A 23,909-nucleotide genomic window follows, 5' to 3' on the forward strand; every position below is an offset into this window, starting at 1 on the left:
ACCAAAGCAGCCACAGGGGAAGATTCCAGGTGAGCCTTGCGACTCAGGAGCATTTGTAACGCCATAGTAAACTGATCCATGAGGTGATCTTGCTCATCCAATCTGGAAAAAATATTAACAACAAGTGTATTGACTGTATCTTCTGAATTCATCGCCTTCGCCTACTGTCAGAAACCGTGAAATCCGACTGAAAAAGAAGTACAGTTAAATCACACTTGTTTAGTAAAAGTAAACAAAACAAACATAGTCAAAACATAGCCAGAGTTCAGGAACCAGAATGGATAGCCAGACAAGCCAAACATCAGGGAGCCCGAGATGAGCTTAGTAAAACAGCAAGCAGAATCTGGAGCCAGAAGGGATGTCAGCCAAGCAAGTCTTTAACAGGAATGCAAGAAAGCGTCCCTGTGATGATGACCAAAGGCTAAGACAGAGATCCTCGGGACTGGATAGCTTAAGTAGGCAGGACTGACGAGCAGGATATCATCAACAGCTGAGTAACTCTGGAGCGATATGAGCTGGCAATTAGCCATCAGCTGAGCGGCCAGCTCAGTGAAGGAAGGGCTGAGCCTGTCAGCTCCGGTCCTTTAACAACAGTGTCAAAGATAGCGCAATCAGCACCATTCAGCCGACAACATCTCGCATAAAGGCAGAGACAACCGAGACAGCAGAGTTTGTGAGGTACATACTTCACAGAGAGCTCACAGAGACTGGTCTTACAAGTTTTGATGACAAACCTGAGAGCTATAGAAGTTGGAAATGTGCTTTCAGAACTACAATCAGTGATCTTGGTATTACAGCTGCTGAAGAATTGGATTTGCTGATCAGATGGCTTGGTCCTTTAGCTGCTGCATGTGTTAAACCATTAAGATTGGTTTTCATGGACAATCCTACAGCAGGCCTCACAGCTGCATGGGATCGACTAGAGCAAAGTTGTGGCAGTCCAGAAGCTATAGAAAATGCTTTGTTCATGCCTTTGGAAAGTTTCCCAAGGATATCTGGTAAGGACAACAAGGAGTTCCAGAGACTGAGTGACCTTCTCCTTGAGCTTCAGCTAGCCAAGACAGACCTAAAACTACCTGGACTCAGTTACCTTGACACTGCAAGAGGGGTAAACCCAATCGTCTCCAAGCTCCCGTATGGTTTACAAGAGAAATGGTCTGCACTAGGGTCATCATACAAAAAGGAGAACAAGGTTTCTTTCTCTCCATTCTCTTTCTTCTGCAAATTCATCAGGAAAATTGCAGAGACCAAGAATGATCCAAGTTTTTCCTATGGTGAGTACAGTCTCTTCTCACCCTTTCCTAAGAGTACCAGTCTTTAGGGCAACTATAGAAGCCGCAGAGGACCAGTATCTGTGAAAAAGACTGACATCCTTCCCACTCCTACCACAGTTGTGGCCACAAACAAACAGTAGGAAGAATGAAAACCCTAACAGACAGAATCCCATTCACACGAAGCCACACCCCCTCAAAAAATGTATTGACTTTAGGAAAAAGCCTCTTGAAGAGCATAAGGAGCTTATAAAGACATTTAGGGTGTGTTTCAGGTGCTGTGCTTCTACAGAACATTTTGCAAAGGACTGTAATGTGTTCACCAAGTGCATAGAGTGTGGCTCTGAAAAACTTGTGCAAGCCCTCAAGGTTGTGCCGAGCCCAGCTCAGCACAACCTGCTCCTCCCAGGTTAAGGTATGGAAGGGAGAATACAGACCAAGTACCTAATTCTACCATAATTTCTTCATCCTGCACTGAAGTTTGTGGAGAAGACTGCTGTTATAATTCCTGTGCTAAAATATGCTTGGTGAACATATACTACAAGGATCAACCAGAAAAGACTCTAAAGGCGTATGCTATCTTAGACGATCAGAACAATAGATCACTTGCAAAATCAGAACCGTTTAATCTATTTGATATAAAAGTCAAAGCTCATCCTTATACCTTGGGTACCTGTAGTGAAACTACAGAGGTTTCTGGAAGAAGGGCTCGTGGACTCATGGTGTCTTCTCTCAAATGTAACTTGCAATTACCCCTACCTACACTTGTTGAGTGCAATCAGATACCTGCTAACAGGGAAAAAATCCCTACTCCAGCTGCTGCTTTCCATCACCCTCGCCTGAAGGTAATAACAAATGAGATACCACCGCTGCTCAGATCCTTCTTCAGTTAGGAAAAGACATTCAAATGTCGTGTACACACGGTCAGAATTTCCGACAACAAATGTTTGATGTGAGCTTGTTGTCAGAAATTCCGATCGTGTGTAGGCTCCATCGGACATTTGTTGTCGGACTTTCCGACAACAAAAAATTGAGAGCTGTCGGAAATTCCGATCGTGTGTACACAATTCCGATACACAAAATTCCATGCATGCTTGGAATCAAGCAGAAGAGCCGCACTGGCTATTGAACTTCATTTTTCTCGGCTCGTCATACATGTTGTACGTCACCGCGTTCTTGACGTTCTGAATTTCTGACAACATTTGTGCGACCATGTGTATGCAAGACAAGTTTGAGCCAACATCCGGAAAAAAATCCAGGATTTTGTTGTTGGAGTGTCTGATCGCGTGTACGTGGCATAAGGGTTCACAAGGTAAACAGACAAGTCAGTGGACCCCCAGATGCCCCATTTGCTCAGCGCACAGATCTAGGTTGGGTCATCATAGGCAATGTCTGCATAGTCAAAATGAAGAGACCTACCAACATGTCATCATTCAAGACAAATGTTCTGCCAAATGGCCGAAACACTTACTTTGAGCCATGCCCACATCACTACTGGGTGAAGGAGAAGATATCCAGCCACGAATGGCAACATGGTATCTAAGGTAACACAAGCCCTTTCTCCTGCCACGATGATGACTTTGGCTCTACAGTGTTTAATGCAACCAGTGAAGATGACATACTGGCTCCTTCAATGGAAGACAAAGGATTTCTTCAAGGTAATGGACAATAGGTTCTTTCAAAACTACTCCAATAACTGGGTAGCACCCCTACCTTTTTGTCGCCCAAGAGAGATAGTGTCCAACAACTTGCAGCGGGCCATCAGTAGATTCTCCTCCTTAAAGTTGAACTTAAGAAGGAAACCAGAGATGCAAAAGCACTTTGTGGATATTATGCAAAATATATTTGACAGAGATCATGCAGAGCCTGCACCCCCACTAAAGGTGGGAGAAAATGCTGTCAAACCTTAGACTGCAGTCAGGAACAGTCAGGAACTTAGAATGCCTTTCACTCTGAGGACTATGCCACTAGTCTAAAAAAAACTTGATTTAGGTACAGATGTGCCTCCTGCACAGTGAAGTCTGGGGTTGTTGTGGAACATCAAACAAGACACATTCACTTTCCAAGTGTCAACTTGTGACAAACCCAATGGGAAAGAAAAAACACATATGGGAGAGATATGGAGGCTGCACACCCCGAAACGAGTAATAAAAGAAGATTCCCCCAAGGGGTTTTTTAGCAGCAATATAACAAGGTCCAAAATGAAATGAGTAAGAACATTCTTTATTAAAAAATTCAAATGTCATGTTGCAATTAAAATATAAGAATACCGGCTATAGGATACATTACATATTCCATGGTACAGTGATGCAAATACAATTATACACAGTATTCCATTGTTGACTGTTTAACTGTGTAGGGAACCCAATGCATTTCGACCTTTGCAATTATGGTCTTCCTCAGGGGGATGATTTGCTCTAAAAAGATACACATGAAAATCTCAAAATTTTTTACATATTAAGTTATGCACCAAAATAATTATAAATAGTAGTGCTATATTTACCACTTGAGAATGGGATGGGTGATTTCATAGGCGAGAATATTTCTAAAAGATAGGTGAGTGATGCGGGAGGCTCTGTGGTTCTGCCCGTTTCACCCAAGGAAGAAGGACCCAGCAACAAAAGGGCTTGCAAGGAGCCAAACTCTGGACACCCTCAGAGAGGCAGAAGAAGCGGCACCTGCGGCAAATTCCCATGCGACAATAGTATGTTAGATAAAGAAGATCAAGCAAAATAGTAAATAACTGGAATATAAATAGGCTGGAAAGTGCCTATTAAATTATGTATAAATAATGTCAGTGTATAAGCTCATTGTCAATGTTAATTAATATTATATAGACTCATATTTAAAAATCATAATAAAAAATGAAGGTTGATAAATATTATCATATAGGTAGTGATTGTTGTATTTAATAAGGGGAAAATGAAAATTATGTGATAATATTGATGAAGGTGAAGATGTCAACCATTTAAGGACTATCAAATGTAGTAGTCAAAAAAATGAAATAGTGTAAAAATAAATACAAGTAAAAATAAAAAAATAGAAATAAATATAAAATGGTGAAGTGATAAACCTAATTGTGTGAGTAGGTGATGACCACCCACTGTGTGCTGGTGGAAATATTAAGACAATACATTAAGTAAGCAACAGCTACCATGTATTGTGACAATACAAAAATTACAAAAAGTGGCCCTAAACCAAATGCAATATAAGGAAAGAGTTTTGTATATATTTATTTATGTATTAAATTACTTATTAATTCTTATGCCCTGTACACATGACCGGTTTTCCCGTTGGAATAAACTCTGAAGGTTTTTCCGACGGAGTTCTGATGGAATTCCACTGAAACTGTCTTGTGTACACACGATCACACCAAAGTCCGACCGTCAAGAAAGCGGTGACGTACAACACGTACGACGGGACTAGAAAAAGTAAGTTCAATACCCAGTGCACCACCCTTTGGGCTCCTTCTGCTAATCTTGTGTTAGTAGAAGTTTGGTGAGAGACGCTTTGCGCTCTTCAGACTCCTGCTTTTTCAGATGGTTTTACTGCTGTTCAGTTTGTGCTTGTGGGTTTGTATCTGGTTTTCAGTGCGTGCAGTCAGTTCGTATCTGTTTTTCAGTGCGTTCTTGTCTGCTCATATTCAGCTCGCTCTTCACAGGCCTTGCTGTTCTTCAGTGGGTTCTGTTAAGTTCGTTCTGACCAGCTGACCATTTTGAAACCATGTTGCGGGTACGTACTCGTCGTAGAGTTCATGCTGTGTGGGGGCTTGGTGTTGGTGTTTATACTTTGACTCAAGCCCAGTCCATAAACAGGGTGAGGAGGAGTTCATGGACCAAGAATTGGTTGCTCCAGCGTGAACGATTCTCTCATATGCCTGTGCTGCGTGAGATCCAGGAGAATAATCCTGATGATTTCAGGAACTTTCTCCGGATGACGGACCCTGTTTTTCACCATCTGTTGGCTTTGCTCACCCCTTATATTATGAAGCAGGACACCTGCATGTAGCAAGCCATCACTCCACAGCAGAGGCTAGTCACCACCTTGTGGTACTTGGCAACTGGGAGAAGTCTACAAGACCTCAAGTTCTCTACAGGCATCTCCTCCCAGGCTCTGGGGATCATTATTCCAGAGACCTGTTCTGCCATCATTCAGGTCCTGCAGAAGGACTATATTAGGGTAAGTTTTATCCTTTAACATCACATTCTATATATTTAATGTTTGCTAATGTATTGTATTTATTTCATCATTCCCTAATTACCATGATTGGAATATGCTGTGAATGTCCCCTTTATCCTCATGCATGCTTAAATCTTTTAATGCTCCTTTTTTGGCCTACATGCATATTTGCCTTCACTAACCTCCCCAGCATGCTATCCTGGGCCCATTTACACCTAGCCTAGTCACTTAACAATGTATTTTGTCAGCTCCATTGTAGTGCTTCACCCAAAACACACCCTAAAATGTGTACAAATGTTATGTGTGTCCTTAAATTCAGGCAGAGTGCCAGAGGCTTTTTTTGGCTCCCAAAGTCACCTCAAACCCTCCCCCCTAAAATTTTTACAATGGGCCATCAGAGGGGTGAGGAATCTGATAAGTGGACCTCATATTTTTGTGTTTAAATACTCCTTAAAAAAAAAGTTATACTGATGTCAGCCAAGAATGTTTTTGTTTAATCTGCTTGCAATGTTATGTGCAAAAATACTTATTTTTTTTTCTGTTTCGACTCCACAGTTTCCTTCAATGCCACAGGAATAGCAGACTGTGGCCTCCCATTTTGCCAACCGTTGGGACTTTCCCAAGTGTGGAGGGGCTATAGATGGGAAGCACATCCACATTGTGCCACCACCCTATTCGAGGTCTTACTATTATAACTATAAGGGGTTTAATAGTATAGTGTTAATGGCAATGGTGTCGGCACAATATGAGTTCCTCTATATGGATGTGGGGAAGAATGGCTGGATGTCGGATGGAGGAGTTGGAGTGGCATTGCCACCTGATGCAGACAATGTGGAAGGACTCCCATTCGTCTTTATTGCTGATGAAGCGTTCAGTCTGGGCGAGCACCTGATGAGGCCAATTCCCCCAAAGGACCCTCATCCCGGAGAGGAGGGTTTTTAACTACCAGCTGGCCAGAGTGAGAAGAATTGTTGAGAATACCTTCGGGATAATGGCCAGCTGGTTCCGCCTGTTTCTGACAGCAACACAAAATTACTTCAAAAACTGGTATTGACCATTGAAAGAAAAAGCCACACATTGTTGATTAGCAAAGTTTTTACTGTGTGCACATTCACATGTGCATTCTAAAATTTTTGGGTAAAATAATTTTTGATATTTTTTCAATTTTTTTACTTTTTTTTGTTCTAAATAGGCACGTTTAGTTTAATAACATAACATACAAAACTCTGGAACTTACAAAGTTCAATGTAGAAAAACAGAAGGCAATATCAGACATTATAGTATGTCCAAAATGTCTGGATATTGCCTTCATCAGATGGGGTGATGTCACCCCTGTAAAAGCCAAATTCTGAAGATGCACACAATTTGGGAGTCAAAATGGGTATTTCCCTCCTGATCCCATGCCTAATGTCAGCATGTGCTATCTGCCATCATGGGGGATCAATGGAAGTGTTTTGGGGGTGCAACCCCTTCCTCTCACCTACTTCATTTGGGAGGAAGGGGTTGCACCCACAAAACTCATACATTGATATCCCCTGATGGCAGATAGCACATGTTGACACACTGTGTGCATCTTCAAAATTTGGCATTTACTAATCACAAAAAATTGTGTTTTTATAACAGCAATAATTCTTAAAATGGTTGCATTTTGAAGATCTTTTAAATTCGCCCTAACATTTCAATCATGTTCTTCATTTGTTGTTCAAGAAAATTTAGTTTATTTCTTATGATGTCGATTTCACGATTCCGTGTCATGATGTCCTGGATTAGGAGTTGTGCACTTACACTTGAAATGTCGAGCTCGTCATACAGCAAAAATTTCTGTGCAGACTTTTCACAACTTTCGCCATGATTTTGGCCTTTCTCACATTTGGTTTTAGATACGGTCCATTCTTCCCATCATAGTCGGTCGTTCTCAAGATGTCCACCATCTCCACCATCTCACCAAAGGACATATTTGAAGCCTTAAATCTTCGCCTCCGAGATCGGGACGTTTCTGCCTCCGGGCTTTTCTCCTCCTCATTACTGGAATTACTAACACACACCTGCTGTGTCTCTGCCATGTTGCTCCTACTGCGTGCCAAAGAGAAAGGGTGGGGAATACACTAGAAAGAATGTCCGGGGCAGGCGACGTGGGCAACGCATGCGCAGTGTATATAAAGTAACACGTGTGTGTCGTACGTACATTTGGTGTGCTGAGAAATAAGGATGAACGTTCTAACGAAGGTAAATTCTTAACTTTGGTACATCAGTGGCATATACTGCCTCAAGATTGAGGCCTATATTGGGATAAGATTATAAGAGTTTAGGCTGACATTAGTGTTTTTGTCTTGTGTATTGTCTTACAGAAAATATGAATCACTTTAAGGACCCAGAATTTATGGCCAGTTTTATTGACAAGTACAGGGAGATGCGGAATTTGTGGGAGGTAAAACGCAGCTTATATTATAATAACCGAGCTAGGAGGTCAAAACTGGAGAAACTTCTGGAATTTGTGAAGACTTGGGTCCCCGATGCAACCATCGCGTTCTTGGAAAAGAAAATTGGGATCTTGAGGAACATGTATAAGAAGGAGCATAATAAGATCCAGAAATCACTCAGATCAGGAGCATCAGCAGCGCAAGTGTATGTACCCAGGCTGTGGTACTTCAACAAACGGTTTCTGGATGACCAGATTGAAGCCAGGAAATCACTTTCTACCCTTCCCTGCAGCCTTCCCTTCACCCTTCCCTCAACCCCAGCAGAGGCTGACGAGGAACAACCTGGGCCTTCCATCTTGGAAGAAGTGGATGCGCCCAGCTGGAGCCAGGTATATTATTTTTAGACATATTTATTGTCCTAATATTAATGATGTTAACTAGATGTTATAATTGATAACAAATTAACAGTTTAAAAAAAGTGATGTATACATATCAATAGACAGTAGTGGCCAAAAATGTTTGCGACAAGAATGAAAAATGCTGGGGTCAGAATGATAGTCTTTTCTATTTATTAACATTCAATTTGCAAGTCATGAGCTGAAAATTGTGTGTGATTGATGAACCAAAAACTAAAACTATGTCCCTTTTTAATACACAGGATGAGCTCAGCCAGGAGGAGGATCTGAAAAGTGACAGCCAGGAGGAGGCCATGCCCAGTGGCAGCCAGGATGTGGCCGTGCCCAGTGTCAACCAGGAGGAGGGCGGGCCCAGTGTCAGCCAGGAGGAGGACGGGCCCAGTAGGAGCCTCACACAATCCCAGGTGCCTCCCCTCCGCCTTACAACAAAAAGGCCCAGGAAGGGGACGATGATGGAGATGGCAGCACTGGGCCTCATTAAGGAAGCAAGCGATGTCCTCAGGAGCCACCCCGACGCTGAAGATGCCTATAGCTGCTATCTAGACACCAGATTGCTTAAATTGGAGGAGGACCAATGCCTCCTCTGTGAGGGAATTATTGGTGAGGCCCTAAAGAAGGGGTTGAGGGGCCAGCTGACAGAGAACAGCCACGTATGTGAGCTTGCCCATCCTCCTCCTCCTTCCACAAGTCCACCACCAGAGCCACAGCCTCCAAGGAAGGCTGCAGGGAAGGCTGCAGGGAAGGCTGCAGGGAAGCATGGAGGGAAGGCTGCAGTGAAGAGAAGAAAGTGATGACCTGGCTTCATTCTGATCTGAAAAAAGATGCAGGCTGGTGTAGTACCACAGCCTGGGGACATATATGTCATCTGCTGCTGGTCCTAATCTCTGGGATTCCTGGACCAGATTGTGCTCTAAATTTTATGGACTCCTCAAGCTACCAATTTTCTTTTCCACAGACTTTATGTGTGCCCTGGGGGCCAAAAGGCTTTGCAAATTCCAAAAGTTTCTCTCCAGCGTTGCCTCCTTCTTTATTTTGTTACCCAGAATAAATGGAGATTTTATTTTCTGAAAATACTTGCCTATGTGTTTTTATTCAAATAGGATAGTTTGTTTGTGAGTAGGCAGGTACATTTCTAAAAGACAATGTCAAATTAACACCAATCTCCTTGACACACCAATCTCCTTAAGGTTAATAAAAAATACAAGATAATAATGTTATTGTGGTAACTTGACACCTACAAAATAAAATTATATATGTAGATCACTAGAAAATAATTTTTCAATAATCCAAAAAAAGGAGATCTTGATGAAATAAAAAAAATAAAAGATGACTATAAAAAATAATTGTAAACATTATTATGGAGATCAGGCTTTTAAAAAATACAATGTTATTCATGAGATCAGGATAAATAATCAAGAAATAAGTTTGTGAATATCAGCAGCAAAACAACTTCATTCTTCGAGCATTATAAAGAACAATAGAGTGTGCTGCATTAAAAGATCACAGAATTTGCTGCGTGAGGAATGTGCTAGCTCCATTCCGAATGCTAGTTTTACCGCACCGAGCGCTTCCGTCTTGTACTTGCTTCAGAGCATGCATCGTTTTTGGTACATCGAAACCGCATACAGATGAGCGGTTTTCCCGATAGGAATTGGTTCCGTCTGAAATATTTAGAACATGTTCTCTTTCTAGGTCCGTCAGAATTTTTGATGGAAAAAGTCCGATGAGGCATACACATGATCAGAATATACGATGAAAAGGTCCCGTCGGACTTTTTCTGTCAGACATTCCGCTCGTGTGTACCGGGCATAAAATGCTAACATAGTTATAACAGGTCATAAGTTCAATGTAGTCCAATACCCAGGTGCAAATGTGCATGAGGGGATAATAGCTATATAGGTAAATAAAATTGAGTAATTATATTAGGTATAGTTAGAATTGGATATAATACAAAGAACATGATCTAAACTGACCCAAAAGCAACTTGAGCAAAGGGCCAGTTGATCTGCTATGATTGGATTCTTACATTGGACCATGCATGAGTAGTGACTGTCCATTCGGGCTTGCATGGGGTCATGAATTGATCCTCATGCTGCCATGTATTTATATGTTGTTTCTATATTTAGCAGATTGGGTAAATGCCTGCAGGTGCCGCCCCCCTCCCCCCCAAAGGTTAAGGTGTCCTGGCAGCCAAAAGGATGTCGGCCACCGATAGAGCGTAACCCCCGGAGTCTATACCAAACCTACATACATAAGTATAAGTATATTGTCAGTGACATCAAACATACAAAATTAATTCACGTTATGCAAGTTGTATTAAATTTACTTTAGTATTCCAAGAATCCTGTACTTGTTTCGTACTCTACCTGTGGCACTTAATAGATCAGACCTGTTGTTATTTCAGAAAAAGCTATTGCAGTATGTATGGGGTGACAAGAGGCCCAGGGTGAACAAGCACACTCTCTTCGCACCTAAACAGAAGGGAGGCCTAGGACTCCCTAACCTACAAAAATACTTTTATGCGGCCCAATTGGCCCAACTCACTAAATTCCACTCCCAACAACCTCAGACAATCTGGATGGCTATAGAATCATATTCCTGTCATCCCAAACCAATCTAGCATATGATGTGGCTGCCGATGAGAGAAAGGCTGATGATCTTGTGCCCTTCCCTCTCTCTATCCCTAGGTATATGGGATAGACTGACAAGGACCCAAAAATTTAAGTCACCCCACAATCCATTAGCACCCCTCTTGCGAAATGGAGAGTTCACCCCAGGTCTCACCCCCTCCGTATTTGAATGGTGGTCTAATAAGGGTCTTTTGCAGATTGCAAATCTCTGCGATCACAAGGGAATGCTATCCAAACAAGTGCTGATAGAAAAATACCAACTACTGAACTCTTCAGATATAACCAAATCTACCATTATATGCAGACCCTTTCACGCAAAGGTGATCTTACAACCATGTCACCTATGGAAAATACGTGCCGCTAATTTGATAAAATTCGAGGCCATATATCCGCCATATACACCATTTTGACACACACCATTGCAAACCTGCCTTATATGACCCAATGAGAACTAGATATCGAGGAAAACCTGGAAATAGAACAATGGCATTTGTTGGCACTGGCTGCTTCCAGGTCACTGATTAATACTTCAATAATAGAGCAAATTACAAGGTGTTATTAAGGTGGTGCTTGGTGCCGACCAGACTGGCCACCTTTGTTCCCGAGGCATCCTCCAAGTGCTTTCGGGGATGTGGTCGGGAAGGGATGGCATATCATATCTGGTGGCAATGCCCCAAAGTACGGAGATTTTGGATCAGAGTTTATAACTTTATATACTCCCTTACACAGATCAACCTGACCAAATCTCCAAAACATGCACTCTTAGGTTGGAAGATTGAAGAAGTTTCCAAAACCCAAAGACGCTCCTTACGCTTATATTCATAGCAGCCAAAATTACAATAGCTAGGAACTGGAAGTCAGCAGTCCTATCGTTTGACCAAATGAAACATAAACTTTCTTGGCTCATGTTAAATGAAAGACTGACAGCAATTGTGCAGGACAGTCTCCTAAGGGGCCTAGCACAGAGCACGGAGTCCTTCCTCCCCCTCTTCTTTTTTCTCCCCCCTTCGGTCTCCTTTTTTCTCAGAGACTCTGGTGTTCTTGGGCTGGGGTCCACCACTCTGCGGTCTGGGGGGGCGAGGTATCCTCGAATTTCTGTTGGGGTGACCTGCTTTCCCTGGTGTTGGGAGTGTGCCCTAGAGCCCTAACTATATAAATGTTATAGGATAACAAGATATGATATGAAGCTCAACTCGGAGGGCTTATACCATAAAAAGTTGACAGTTTTTACAAATAAGATGCAAATCGAGGATAAGAAGACAAAAGAGAAAGTGTTATCCTCCCTCCTCTGAGGGGGAGGAGGGTTATCCGGGATTGTGAGAAATGCTTCTCCTGTTTATGAAAATCATACACTGTAGAAATCAATGCCATGGTCCTTACTCTTTATTGTGAAAAACTTGAATAAAAATCATTTAAAGATAAATTTACTTTAGTCATATCTACTGCAATAGAGATGACCAACGTAGGTATATTTGCACAGAAGCTGTGTGTTGGTGCAATATCACCATCTCTTAGAGGGTATAGTTAAAATTAATTATATAATCATAGTAGATAATGCAATACAGGAGACTACTTTAGGTTTTCCTGATGCATAAGGGGCAAAGAGATTCAATGGAATCTGGTCCCCCTACTCGAGGTCAGGTTTGTTCCCTGACACAAGGTTTGACCGTTACTCCTGAGAGTTACTCATTGTGGATAAGCGGTCTACACTATAGAGATGGAGAGATTGGAAAACACCACACAGCTAATGGCCTTGTCTCTCATGTGTCGTGGGGGATGGGGTGTTTAACCACCCGAAAACATACAAAATGGGAAAGAAAAAACACATATGGGAGAGATATGGAGGCTGCACACCCCAAAACAAGTAATAAAGGAAGATTTCCCCCAAGGGGCTTTTTAGCAGCAATATAACAAGGTTCAAGATGAAATGAGTAAGAACATTCTTTATTAAAAAATTCAAATGTCATGTTGCAATTAAAATATAAGAATACCGTCTATAGAATACATGACATATTCCATGGTACAGTTATGCAAATACAGTTATACACAGTATTCCATTGTTGAATGTTTAACTGTGTAGAGAAACTGACGTGTTTCGACCTTTGCAATTATGGTCTTCCTCAGGGGGATGATTTGCTCTAAAAAGATACATGTGAAAATCTCAAATTTTTTTACATATTAAGTTATGCACCAAAATAATTATACATAGTAGTGCTATATTTACCACTTGAGAATGGAATGGGTGATCTCATAGGCGGGAATATTTCTAAAATATAGGTGAGGGATCCAAGAGGCTCTGTGGTTCTGCCCGTTTCACCCAAGGAAGAAGGACAAAGCAACAAAAGGGCTTGCAAGGAGCCAAACTCTGGACACCCTCAGAGAGGCAGAAGAAGCGGCACCTGCGCCAAATTCCCATGTGACAATAGTATGTAAAGAAGATTAATCAAAATAGTAAATAATTGGAATATAAATAGGCTGGAAAGTGCCTAGTAAATTATGCATAAATAATGTCAGTGTATAAGCTCATTGTCAATGTTAATTCATATTATATAGACTCATATTTAAAAATCATAATAATAAATGAAGGTTGATAAATATTATCACATAGGTAGTGATTGTTGTATTTAATTAGGGGAAATGAAAATTATGTGATAATATTGATGAAGGTGAAGATGTCAACCATTTAAGGACTTTAAAATGTGGTAGTCAAAAAAATGAAATAGTGTTTCAAATGCAATATAAGGAAAGAGTTTGTATATATTTATTTATGTATTAAATGGCGTATTAATTCTTAAATGCTAACATAGTTATAATAGGTATTAAGTTCAATGTAGTCCGATACCCAGCTGCAAATGTGCATTAGGGGATAATAGCTATATAGATAAATAAAATTGAGTAATTATATTAGGTATAGTTAGAATTGGATATAATACAAAGAACATGATCTAAACTGACCCAAAAGCAACTTGAGCAAAGGGCCAGTTGATCTGCTATGATTGGATTCTGTACTTACATTGGACCATGCATGAGTAGTGACTGTCCATTCGGGCTTGCATGGGGTCATGAATTGATCTTCATGCAGCCATGTATTTATATATTGCTTCTATATTTAGCAGATTGGGAAATTGCCTGCAGGTGCCGCCTTCTCCCCTCAAAGGTTATGATGTCCTGGCCACCAGGATAAGCGGCTCACGTGTGGCTCCCTCGGTGTCCCAGAAGGTGAGGCCCCGACCAATGTCCTCACCTCCGCTGCAATGCGCATGATGTCACAGCACTGTGAGCACGTCGGGTGAGACCCTTGCATGCGCACTTCACTGCAAACAGTCCATAGGTGATCAAAGGATGCCGCTGGCAAGGTATTGCTCACCCTGGCAGCCAAAAGGATGTCGGCCACCTATAGAGCGTATGCAGGGAGATGCGGACCAGTTCCACATCCCCCACTTTGGAAGTCCAAAGTGATGCCAGAATCCATCCAAGGGGGCAGGCAAGAAAAACACAAACCCTTGTGACAAACCCTTCACTAAGAGAGGAGTCCTGTCAGTGGTGAATAGCATCTATGATTCACAGGGTTTCCTTGCTCCAGTTAACATTCAAGGTAAGGTTCTGCTAAGACAATTATCTACTGAGAACATAGACTGGGATACTCCTTTGCCCAGTGAGAATCAACACAAGTGGGAAAGGTGGATATATTCTTTGAAGTCACTAGAAAAACTTCAGATCTCCTGTTGCTGTGTTCTAGGTCTCATTTCAACTGCTAACGGGAGAGAGATTCATATTTTCTCCGATGCATCAGTTGAAGCTATTGCTACAGTAGCCTATTTGAAGACCTCTGAAATGCATGGAGAATCCATGCATTTCAGAGTAGTTCTGTATATTTCCCTAATCTTCCTGTCTCTGATTTATTTGCTCAGTATACCACATTGCTGTAACCTCTTTCCATGTGGCTTACAACACCAACGTTTTTCTACCTATGAATATCCATTAAACAGAACATTCAAAAGGATTCATCTTCTATCGCTCCTCACAGTGAGTTTATAAATTAAGTTAAGCTGTCTGAATTGATACAAGGGATAAATAGAACATCAGATCATGTAAGCCCTATATGAAGCTGGAGATAAAGTTTATGGCCTTGTAGTTGAGTCAGAACATCTACACAGAGTATGCCTGCAAGCCACTAACTGCCTAATCTAGCACAAGTTATCTCTAGCTCTGTCCACTCCAACACGTTACATACGGCCGCAGTGTAAGCAGCCTTATATAGTGTGGGGCATGGACTTAGCCCCCTGAGCCATGATTGGCTAAAGGCACCCTGCCTTTGACCAATAATAGCTCTCACATCAGAGAGTGCTGGGATTGGCCAAAGCATGCAGGTCAGGTGCATGCTTTGGCCAATCATCAGATATCAATGCACTCGCAGTGCCTAATGGGGTGTTCTGCGGCATGCAAACCCCCCAATGATGTTCGGAATTTGGCCGATGTTTGAGTCTAACTAACATTCGACTCGAACCGTGGGACCATCCCTACTGCCTTGACCTAGAGACATTCAATATAATTGAATCATGTATATTCTTATGTGTTTGCCCATTATTTGAATGTGAGTCCATATATTTATATTTCTCATAAAATTACTTTTTCATTACCATGATTATTTGTATACATTGCATGTATTGATTGATGTATATTTTACAGAGATCCTTCTAAACTTCTAAACTATGTAATTGATGCTCACCCCCTAAGGAAGACATATATCGTAAAAACACGTTAGAGTTCCATGCGTTTGCATCATTTAACGACATCATACAGTTCATATATTGCCTTTTCATACCTGGCAGCTTTTTTTAGCTACTAATTAAGTGTTCTTGCATAGCAAGACCACTTACTGTTATCTCACATATATATTATTATTCTTATTAAGTGTTCTTGCATAGCAAGACCACTTACTGTTATCTCACATATATATTATTCTTCTTATTATAGCCAAATTTACCACCCTAACTCCTCCCACAGTTTTTACACTACATAGACAAGTAATATACCGAAACGTGCGGATTGTTCCCGAATGGTGTGCTATTACTTTGTGGAACGTTTCGCCGAATGGTTCACGAAATATCGTCATTTTTGCGGCGAAATTGGTCCCATAGGAATGAATGGGGAAACTAGAGTGGGAGATGACAAAAGCTGGAAAATCAGAACATGATTTCTAAACTGCCGCCACTCCCTCATTTTCAAGCCCACCTACACAAATCTTATATCAAAACGTTCAGCTATCCCTGCTGCCACTAAACATGTCCACGGCTAAGCCATAGTCCTGATAGTTTTCACAATATGACCATTTGTTTGCAACTCACGCCGTCCATTGACATTCATTGAAACTACACTCTAGCCCCCTCCAAATTTGAAGGGCAATTTCTAAACTGCGACTGTGCCTTCATTTTTAATATTTCAGAGACATACTATACATCAAAATCTAGGTCTGGGTCTTGTGATTCTCACAATATAAAGATCTTCGCTGTAGGATGTATAGTTTTTAAAATACGGCCATTTGTTTAGAGGTCATTTCAGGAAATTTTAGCCATTAATCAGAGTGTACTGTTAGTGTTTGTTTTGTTGCCATGGTTACCAAAGCTTCTGTTATACACAGGGGGGAAGGTGGCTGGAGCATCTCAGCTGATTACAGAGCCGGGGGGAGGGGACAGACACACCATGTACTGATTTATAATAGAGGAATATGATGGGGCAGTTTTGATGGGGTAATTCTGATGGGGCAGTTTTGATGAAGCAGTATTTGGGAAGCATAAACAGGGCATGAGCGTTGCTAGGAAACAGTGGTTGTAAACACAAGATGCTGAGACACTCCAAATGCATGTGACTTCATCTGCTAGACTTGATAATGCTTGTAGACTCCTCCCACAGTTTTCACACTACAGAGACAAATAATATACCGAAACGAGCGGATTGTTCCCGATTGGTGTGTTATTACTTTGTGGAATGTTTTGCCGAATGGTCCACGAAATGACGTTTTTGCGGCGAAATTGGTCCCATAGGAATGAATGGCGAAATGTTCAAAACTAGAGTGGGAAGTGACAAAAGCTGACAACCCCATGATCAGCCAAAACATTATGACCACCCCATGATCAGCCAAAACATTATGACCGCCCCATGTAAAAAAAAAAATATTTTTGAAAAAAAAAAAAATTTTTTTGAAAAAAGTAAAAAAATAATTTTTGAAAAAAAAAAAATCATTTTTGATAAAAAAAAAATATATTTTTGAAAAAAAAAATATTTTTGAAAAAAAAAATTATTTTTGAAAAAAAAAAATATTTTTGAAAAAAAAATTTCTTTTAAAAAAAAAATTATTTTTGAAAAAAAAATATATTTGAAAAAAAAATATTTTTGAAAAAAAATTATTTTTGAAAAAAAAATTACTTTAAAAAAAATAATAATTTCGAAAAAAAAATTATTTTTGAAATAAAAAAATTCATTTTTGAAAAAAAAAATTACCTTTGAAAAAAAAAATTACTTTTGAAAAAAAAAATCATTTTTGAAGAAAAAAAAATCATTTTTGATTAAAAAAAATTCATTTTTGAAAAAAAAAAATTACTTTTGAAAAAAATGTTCAGCTCTTTCAGCGAATGATGGAACTTTTTTACTACTATTTATACTTTTTAAAATATTAAGCTTTTTAACACTTTTCACAGTTACTCAAGCCACTCCACCCCACCCAGTTACTCCACCCACTCCAGTTGTAGAGGCAAGAACACTTTCACAATTTCCCCAGAAATTGTACCTCTTCTAGTATTAAGTGTTCTTGCATAGCAAGACCACTTACTGTTATCTCACATATATATTATTCTTATTATTATAGCCAAATTTACCACCCTAACTCCTCCCACAGTTTTTACACTACATAGACAAGTAATATACCGAAACGTGCGGATTGTTCCCGAATGGTGTGCTATTACTTTGTGGAACGTTTCGCCGAATGGTTCACGAAATATCGTTGTTTTTGCGGCGAAATTGGTCCCATAGGAATGAATGGGGAAACTAGAGTGGGAGATGACAAAAGCTGGAAAATCAGAACATGATTTCTAAACTGCCGCCACTCCCTCATTTTCAAGCCCACCTACACAAATCTTATATCAAAACGTTCAGCTATCCCTGCTGCCACTAAACATGTCCACGGCTAAGCCATAGTCCTGATAGTTTTCACAATATGACCATTTGTTTGCAACTCACGCCGTCCATTGACATTCATTGAAACTACACTCTAGCCCCCTCCAAATTTGAAGGGCAATTTCTAAACTGCGACTGTGCCTTCATTTTTAATATTTCAGAGACATACTATACATCAAAATCTAGGTCTGGGTCTTGTGATTCTCACAATATAAAGATCTTCGCTGTAGGATGTATAGTTTTTAAAATACGGCCATTTGTTTAGAGGTCATTTCAGGAAATTTTAGCCATTAATCAGAGTGTACTGTTAGTGTTTGTTTTGTTGCCATGGTTACCAAAGCTTCTGTTATACACAGGGGGGAAGGTGGCTGGAGCATCTCAGCTGATTACAGAGCCCGGGGGAGGGGACAGACACACCATGTACTGATTTATAATAGAGGAATATGATGGGGCAGTTTTGATGGGGTAATTCTGATGGGGCAGTTTTGATGAAGCAGTATTTGGGAAGCATAAACAGGGCATGAGCGTTGCTAGGAAACAGTGGTTGTAAACACAAGATGCTGAGACACTCCAAATGCATGTGACTTCATCTGCTAGACTTGATAATGCTTGTAGACTCCTCCCACAGTTTTCACACTACAGAGACAAATAATATACCGAAACGAGCGGATTGTTCCCGATTGGTGTGTTATTACTTTGTGGAATGTTTTGCCGAATGGTCCACGAAATGACGTTTTTGCGGCGAAATTGGTCCCATAGGAATGAATGGCGAAATGTTCAAAACTAGAGTGGGAAGTGACAAAAGCTGACAACCCCATGATCAGCCAAAACATTATGACCACCCCATGATCAGCCAAAACATTATGACCGCCCCATGTAAAAAAAAAAATATTTTTGAAAAAAAAAAAAATTTTTTGAAAAAAGTAAAAAAATAATTTTTGAAAAAAAAAAAATCATTTTTGAAAAAAAAAAATATATATTTTTGAAAAAAAAAATATTTTTGAAAAAAAAAATTATTTTTGAAAAAAAAAAATATTTTTGAAAAAAAAATTTCTTTTAAAAAAAAAATTATTTTTGAAAAAAAAATATATTTGAAAAAAAAAATATTTTTGAAAAAAAAAATTATTTTTGAAAAAAAAATTACTTTAAAAAAAATAATAATTTCGAAAAAAAAATTATTTTTGAAATAAAAAAATTCATTTTTGAAAAAAAAATTACCTTTGAAAAAAAAAATTACTTTTGAAAAAAAAAATCATTTTTGAAGAAAAAAAAATCATTTTTGATTAAAAAAAATTCATTTTTGAAAAAAAAAATTACTTTTGAAAAAAATGTTCAGCTCTTTCAGCGAATGATGGAACTTTTTTACTACTATTTATACTTTTTAAAATATTAAGCTTTTTAACACTTTTCACAGTTACTCAAGCCACTCCACCCCACCCAGTTACTCCACCCACTCCAGTTGTAGAGGCAAGAACACTTTCACAATTTCCCCAGAAATTGTACCTTTTCTAGTTAAGTGTTCTTGCATAGCAAGACCACTTACTGTTATCTCACATATATATTATTCTTATTATTATAGCCAAATTTACCACCCTAACTCCTCCCACAGTTTTTACACTACATAGACAAGTAATATACCGAAACGTGCGGATTGTTCCCGAATGGTGTGCTATTACTTTGTGGAACGTTTCGCCGAATGGTTCATGAAATATCGTCGTTTTTGCGGCGAAATTGGTCCCATAGGAATGAATGGGGAAACTAGAGTGGGAGATGACAAAAGCTGAAAAATCAGAACATGATTTCTAAACTGCCGCCACTCCCTCATTTTCAAGCCCACCTACACAAATCTTATATCAAAACGTTCAGCTATCCCTGCTGCCACTAAACATGTCCACGGCTAAGCCATAGTCCTGATAGTTTTCACAATATGACCATTTGTTTGCAACTCACGCCGTCCATTGACATTCATTGAAACTACACTCTAGCCCCCTCCAAATTTGAAGGGCAATTTCTAAACTGCGACTGTGCCTTCATTTTTAATATTTCAGAGACATACTATACATCAAAATCTAGGTCTGGGTCTTGTGATTCTCACAATATAAAGATCTTCACTGTAGAAACACAAGATGCTGAGACACTCCAAATGCATGTGACTTCATCTGCTAGACTTGATAATGCTTGTAGACTCCTCCCACAGTTTTCACACTACAGAGACAAATAATATACCGAAACGAGCGGATTGTTCCCGATTGGCGTGTTATTACTTTGTGGAATGTTTTGCCGAATGGTCCACGAAATGACGTTTTTGCGGCGAAATTGGTCCCATAGGAATGAATGGCGAAATGTTCAAAACTAGAGTGGGAAGTGACAAAAGCTGACAACCCCATGATCAGCCAAAACATTATGACCACCCCATGATCAGCCAAAACATTATGACCGCCCCATGTAAAAAAAAAAATATTTTTGAAAAAAAAAGTAATTTTTGAAAAAAGTAAAAAAATAATTTTTGAAAAAAAAAATCATTTTTGAAAAAAAAAAAATATATTTTTGAAAAAAAAAATATTTTTGAAAAAAAAAAAATTATTTTTGAAAAAAAAAATATTTTTGAAAAAAAAATTACTTTTAAAAAAAAAATTATTTTTGAAAAAAAAATATATTTGAAAAAAAAAATATTTTTGAAAAAAAAAATTATTTTTGAAAAAAAAATTACTTTAAAAAAAATTATTTTTGAAATAAAAAAATTCATTTTTGAAAAAAAAAATTACCTTTGAAAAAAAAAAATTACTTTTGAAAAAAAAAATCATTTTTGAAGAAAAAAAAATCATTTTTGATTAAAAAAAATTCATTTTTGAAAAAAAAAATTACTTTTGAAAAAAATGTTCAGCTCTTTCAGCGAATGATGGAACTTTTTTACTACTATTTATACTTTTTAAAATATTAAGCTTTTTAACACTTTTCACAGTTACTCAAGCCACTCCACCCCACCCAGTTACTCCGCCCACTCCAGTTGTAGAGGCAAGAACACTTTTCACAATTTCCCCAGAAATTGTAGCTTTTCTAGTTATTCTTATTATTATAGCCAAATTTACCACCCTAACTCCTCCCACAGTTTTTACACTACATAGACAAGTAATATACCGAAACGTGCGGATTTTTCCCGATTGGTGTGCTATTACTTTGTGGAACGTTTCGCCGAATGGTCCACGAAATATCGTTGTTTTTGCGGCAAAATTGGTCCCATAGGAATGAATGGCGAAATGTTCAAAACTAGAGTGGGAGGTGACAAAAGCTGACAACCCCATGATCAGCCAAAACATTATGACCACCCCATGATCAGCCAAAACATTATGACCGCCCCATGTAAAAAAAAAAATATTTTTGAAAAAAATAAAAATTAATTTTTGAAAAAAAAAATATTTTTGAAAAAAAAATATTTTTGAAAAAAAAATATATTTTTGAAAAAAAAATTACTTTTGAAAAAAAAAAATTAAAAAAAAAATCATTTTTGAAAAAAACAAAATTCATTTTTGAAAAAAAAAATTTCATTTTTGAAAAAAAAAATCATTTAAAAAAATCATTTTTGAAAAAACAAAAAAACAAAATCATTTTTGAAAAAACAAAAAAACAAAATCATTTTTGAAAAAAAAAAATCACAAAGCTCTGAGGGGAATTATAGCTCCTCTCACACAGCTCTAAGGACAATTATAGCATTATAGCTCCTCCCACACAGCTTGGAGGGAAGTTATAGCTCCTCCAATACAGCTTTGAGGGGAATTATAGCTCCTCCCACACAGCTCAAAGGGGAATTATAGCATTATAGCTTAGCATTATAGCTCCTCCCACACAACTCTGAGGGGAATTATAGTTTCTCCCACACCGCTGTGAGGGGAATTATAGCTCCTCCTACACAGCTCTGAGGGGAATTACAGCTTAGCATTATAGCTCCTCCCACACAGCTGAGGAGAATTAGAGCTCCTCCCACACAACTCTGAGAGGAATTATAGTTTCTTCCACACCGCTGTGAGGGGAATTATAGCTCCTTTTAAACAGCTCTGAGGGGAATTATAGCTTCTCCCACACAACTCTGATGGGAAATGTAGCTTCTCCCACACAGCTCTGAGGGGAAATATAGCTTCTCCCACACAGCTCTAAGGGGAATTATAGCTCCTCCCACACAACACTAAGGGGAATTGTATCTCCTCCCACACAGCTCTGAGGGGAATTATAGCATTATTGCTCCTCCCACACAGCTCAGAGGGGAGTTATAGCTCCTCCCACACAGCTCTGAGGCGAATTATAGCTCCTCCTCCAACACAACTCTGAGGGGAATTATAGCTCTTCGAACAAAGCTCTGAGGAGAATTATAGCTCCTTCCACAAATATCATCATGCCATCTAAAGGAAAGAGATCTAAAGCTGCAAAGATACGCTGGACTAAACTGGATCCGGAGCCCCACAGCAGCATAGTGGATATGGAGGTTTGTGACAGTGAATGTGCCCAGGAGGTACATAGTGAACCTGTGGTGTCATTTTCATGTTCAACTCAGTGTCAAGTTCAAGAGCACAGTGACAGTGTGATGGGCACTTCTGAAAACCATGGCATGCAAGAACCATGTGTACCAAGTGAGATTTCTGTGCAGGCATCATTTCATCAGGGTCATCATGGCTATGGAAGGTTAAGGAACAAACAGTGTACATGCATGGCTCTGACATTTTTGGCATACCACAGTGAGCTTGATGATGTGAGAAAGGGTGATCTTGATCAAATACTGAAGAAGGGCAACAGCTTGTATGGCTCAACAATAAAACAGCTAAAACAAAGAAATGTCTATCAGCATCAACACTTGACAATGGAAGAAGTGCCCCTCAGAGTCAACACTGACAAATATGAGTATAACGTTGTTAAATCTCCAGTGTTATCGGGATGTATGAGAGACACGGTAGACGGTGACAACCAAGGTTGGTTTGTTGACCTCTCCACAAGACTTCAGTGCCTCAATGCAGATGTTACACATGCACTTTTTATAGTAGTGCCATATTGCATTGCATTGTTCAGAGACAAGTCTGGGAGATATGGACTGTTTGATTCTCATAGTCGAAATAAGGATGGACTTCCTGCCACTGGAAAAGGAAAAGCTGTTATGATCACTTTTACACATTTGAGTGATATGGGGGCAAGGATTTATAAGTTGTATGAATTGCTCCTTACAGACACCAGAGGCCCTATTGATGGACTGCAGTATGACTTCATGCCAGTCTCATTTCATCGTGCAAGACGTCTGTCAGATGGTTTACTGTCCCCACTGGTGCAATCTGACAAACCACATAATGCAAAGCATGTGGAGAACAAAGTGACACAGATGACCAAAGATGTAACACACACTGGATTCCCAGCCAGCAAGCATTCTCCACGGTCAGTTGATGCGAAATCCTCACAGGGCATATGGAAGGACAGTAAGGCATTGTCCAAATTAAATGCACAGAGACGACAAAAACTGAAGACAAGACACAGAAATGAAAGAAGGCGTGATTTCAAGGCTACAAAGATGTCTGTCACCAATAAGAAAAGGACATACATCACCAGCCGATACAGAGCAGATGCTGATTTTAAGTTGAAGCAGAAGCAATATATCATTCGCAAATATGCAACAGATGCCAATTTCAACTTGAAGCAGAAGCAATACATCACCAGAAAATATGCGACAAATGCAGATTTCAACTTGAAACAGAAGCAGTACACCACCAGAAAATATGCGACAAATGCAGATTACAACTTGAAGAAGAAGCAATACATCACCAGAAAATATGCCACAAATGTCGA

This window comes from Aquarana catesbeiana, linkage group LG05, assembly GCF_042186555.1.
Source record: "Aquarana catesbeiana isolate 2022-GZ linkage group LG05, ASM4218655v1, whole genome shotgun sequence".
NCBI classification, from domain to species: Eukaryota; Metazoa; Chordata; class Amphibia; order Anura; family Ranidae; genus Aquarana; species Aquarana catesbeiana.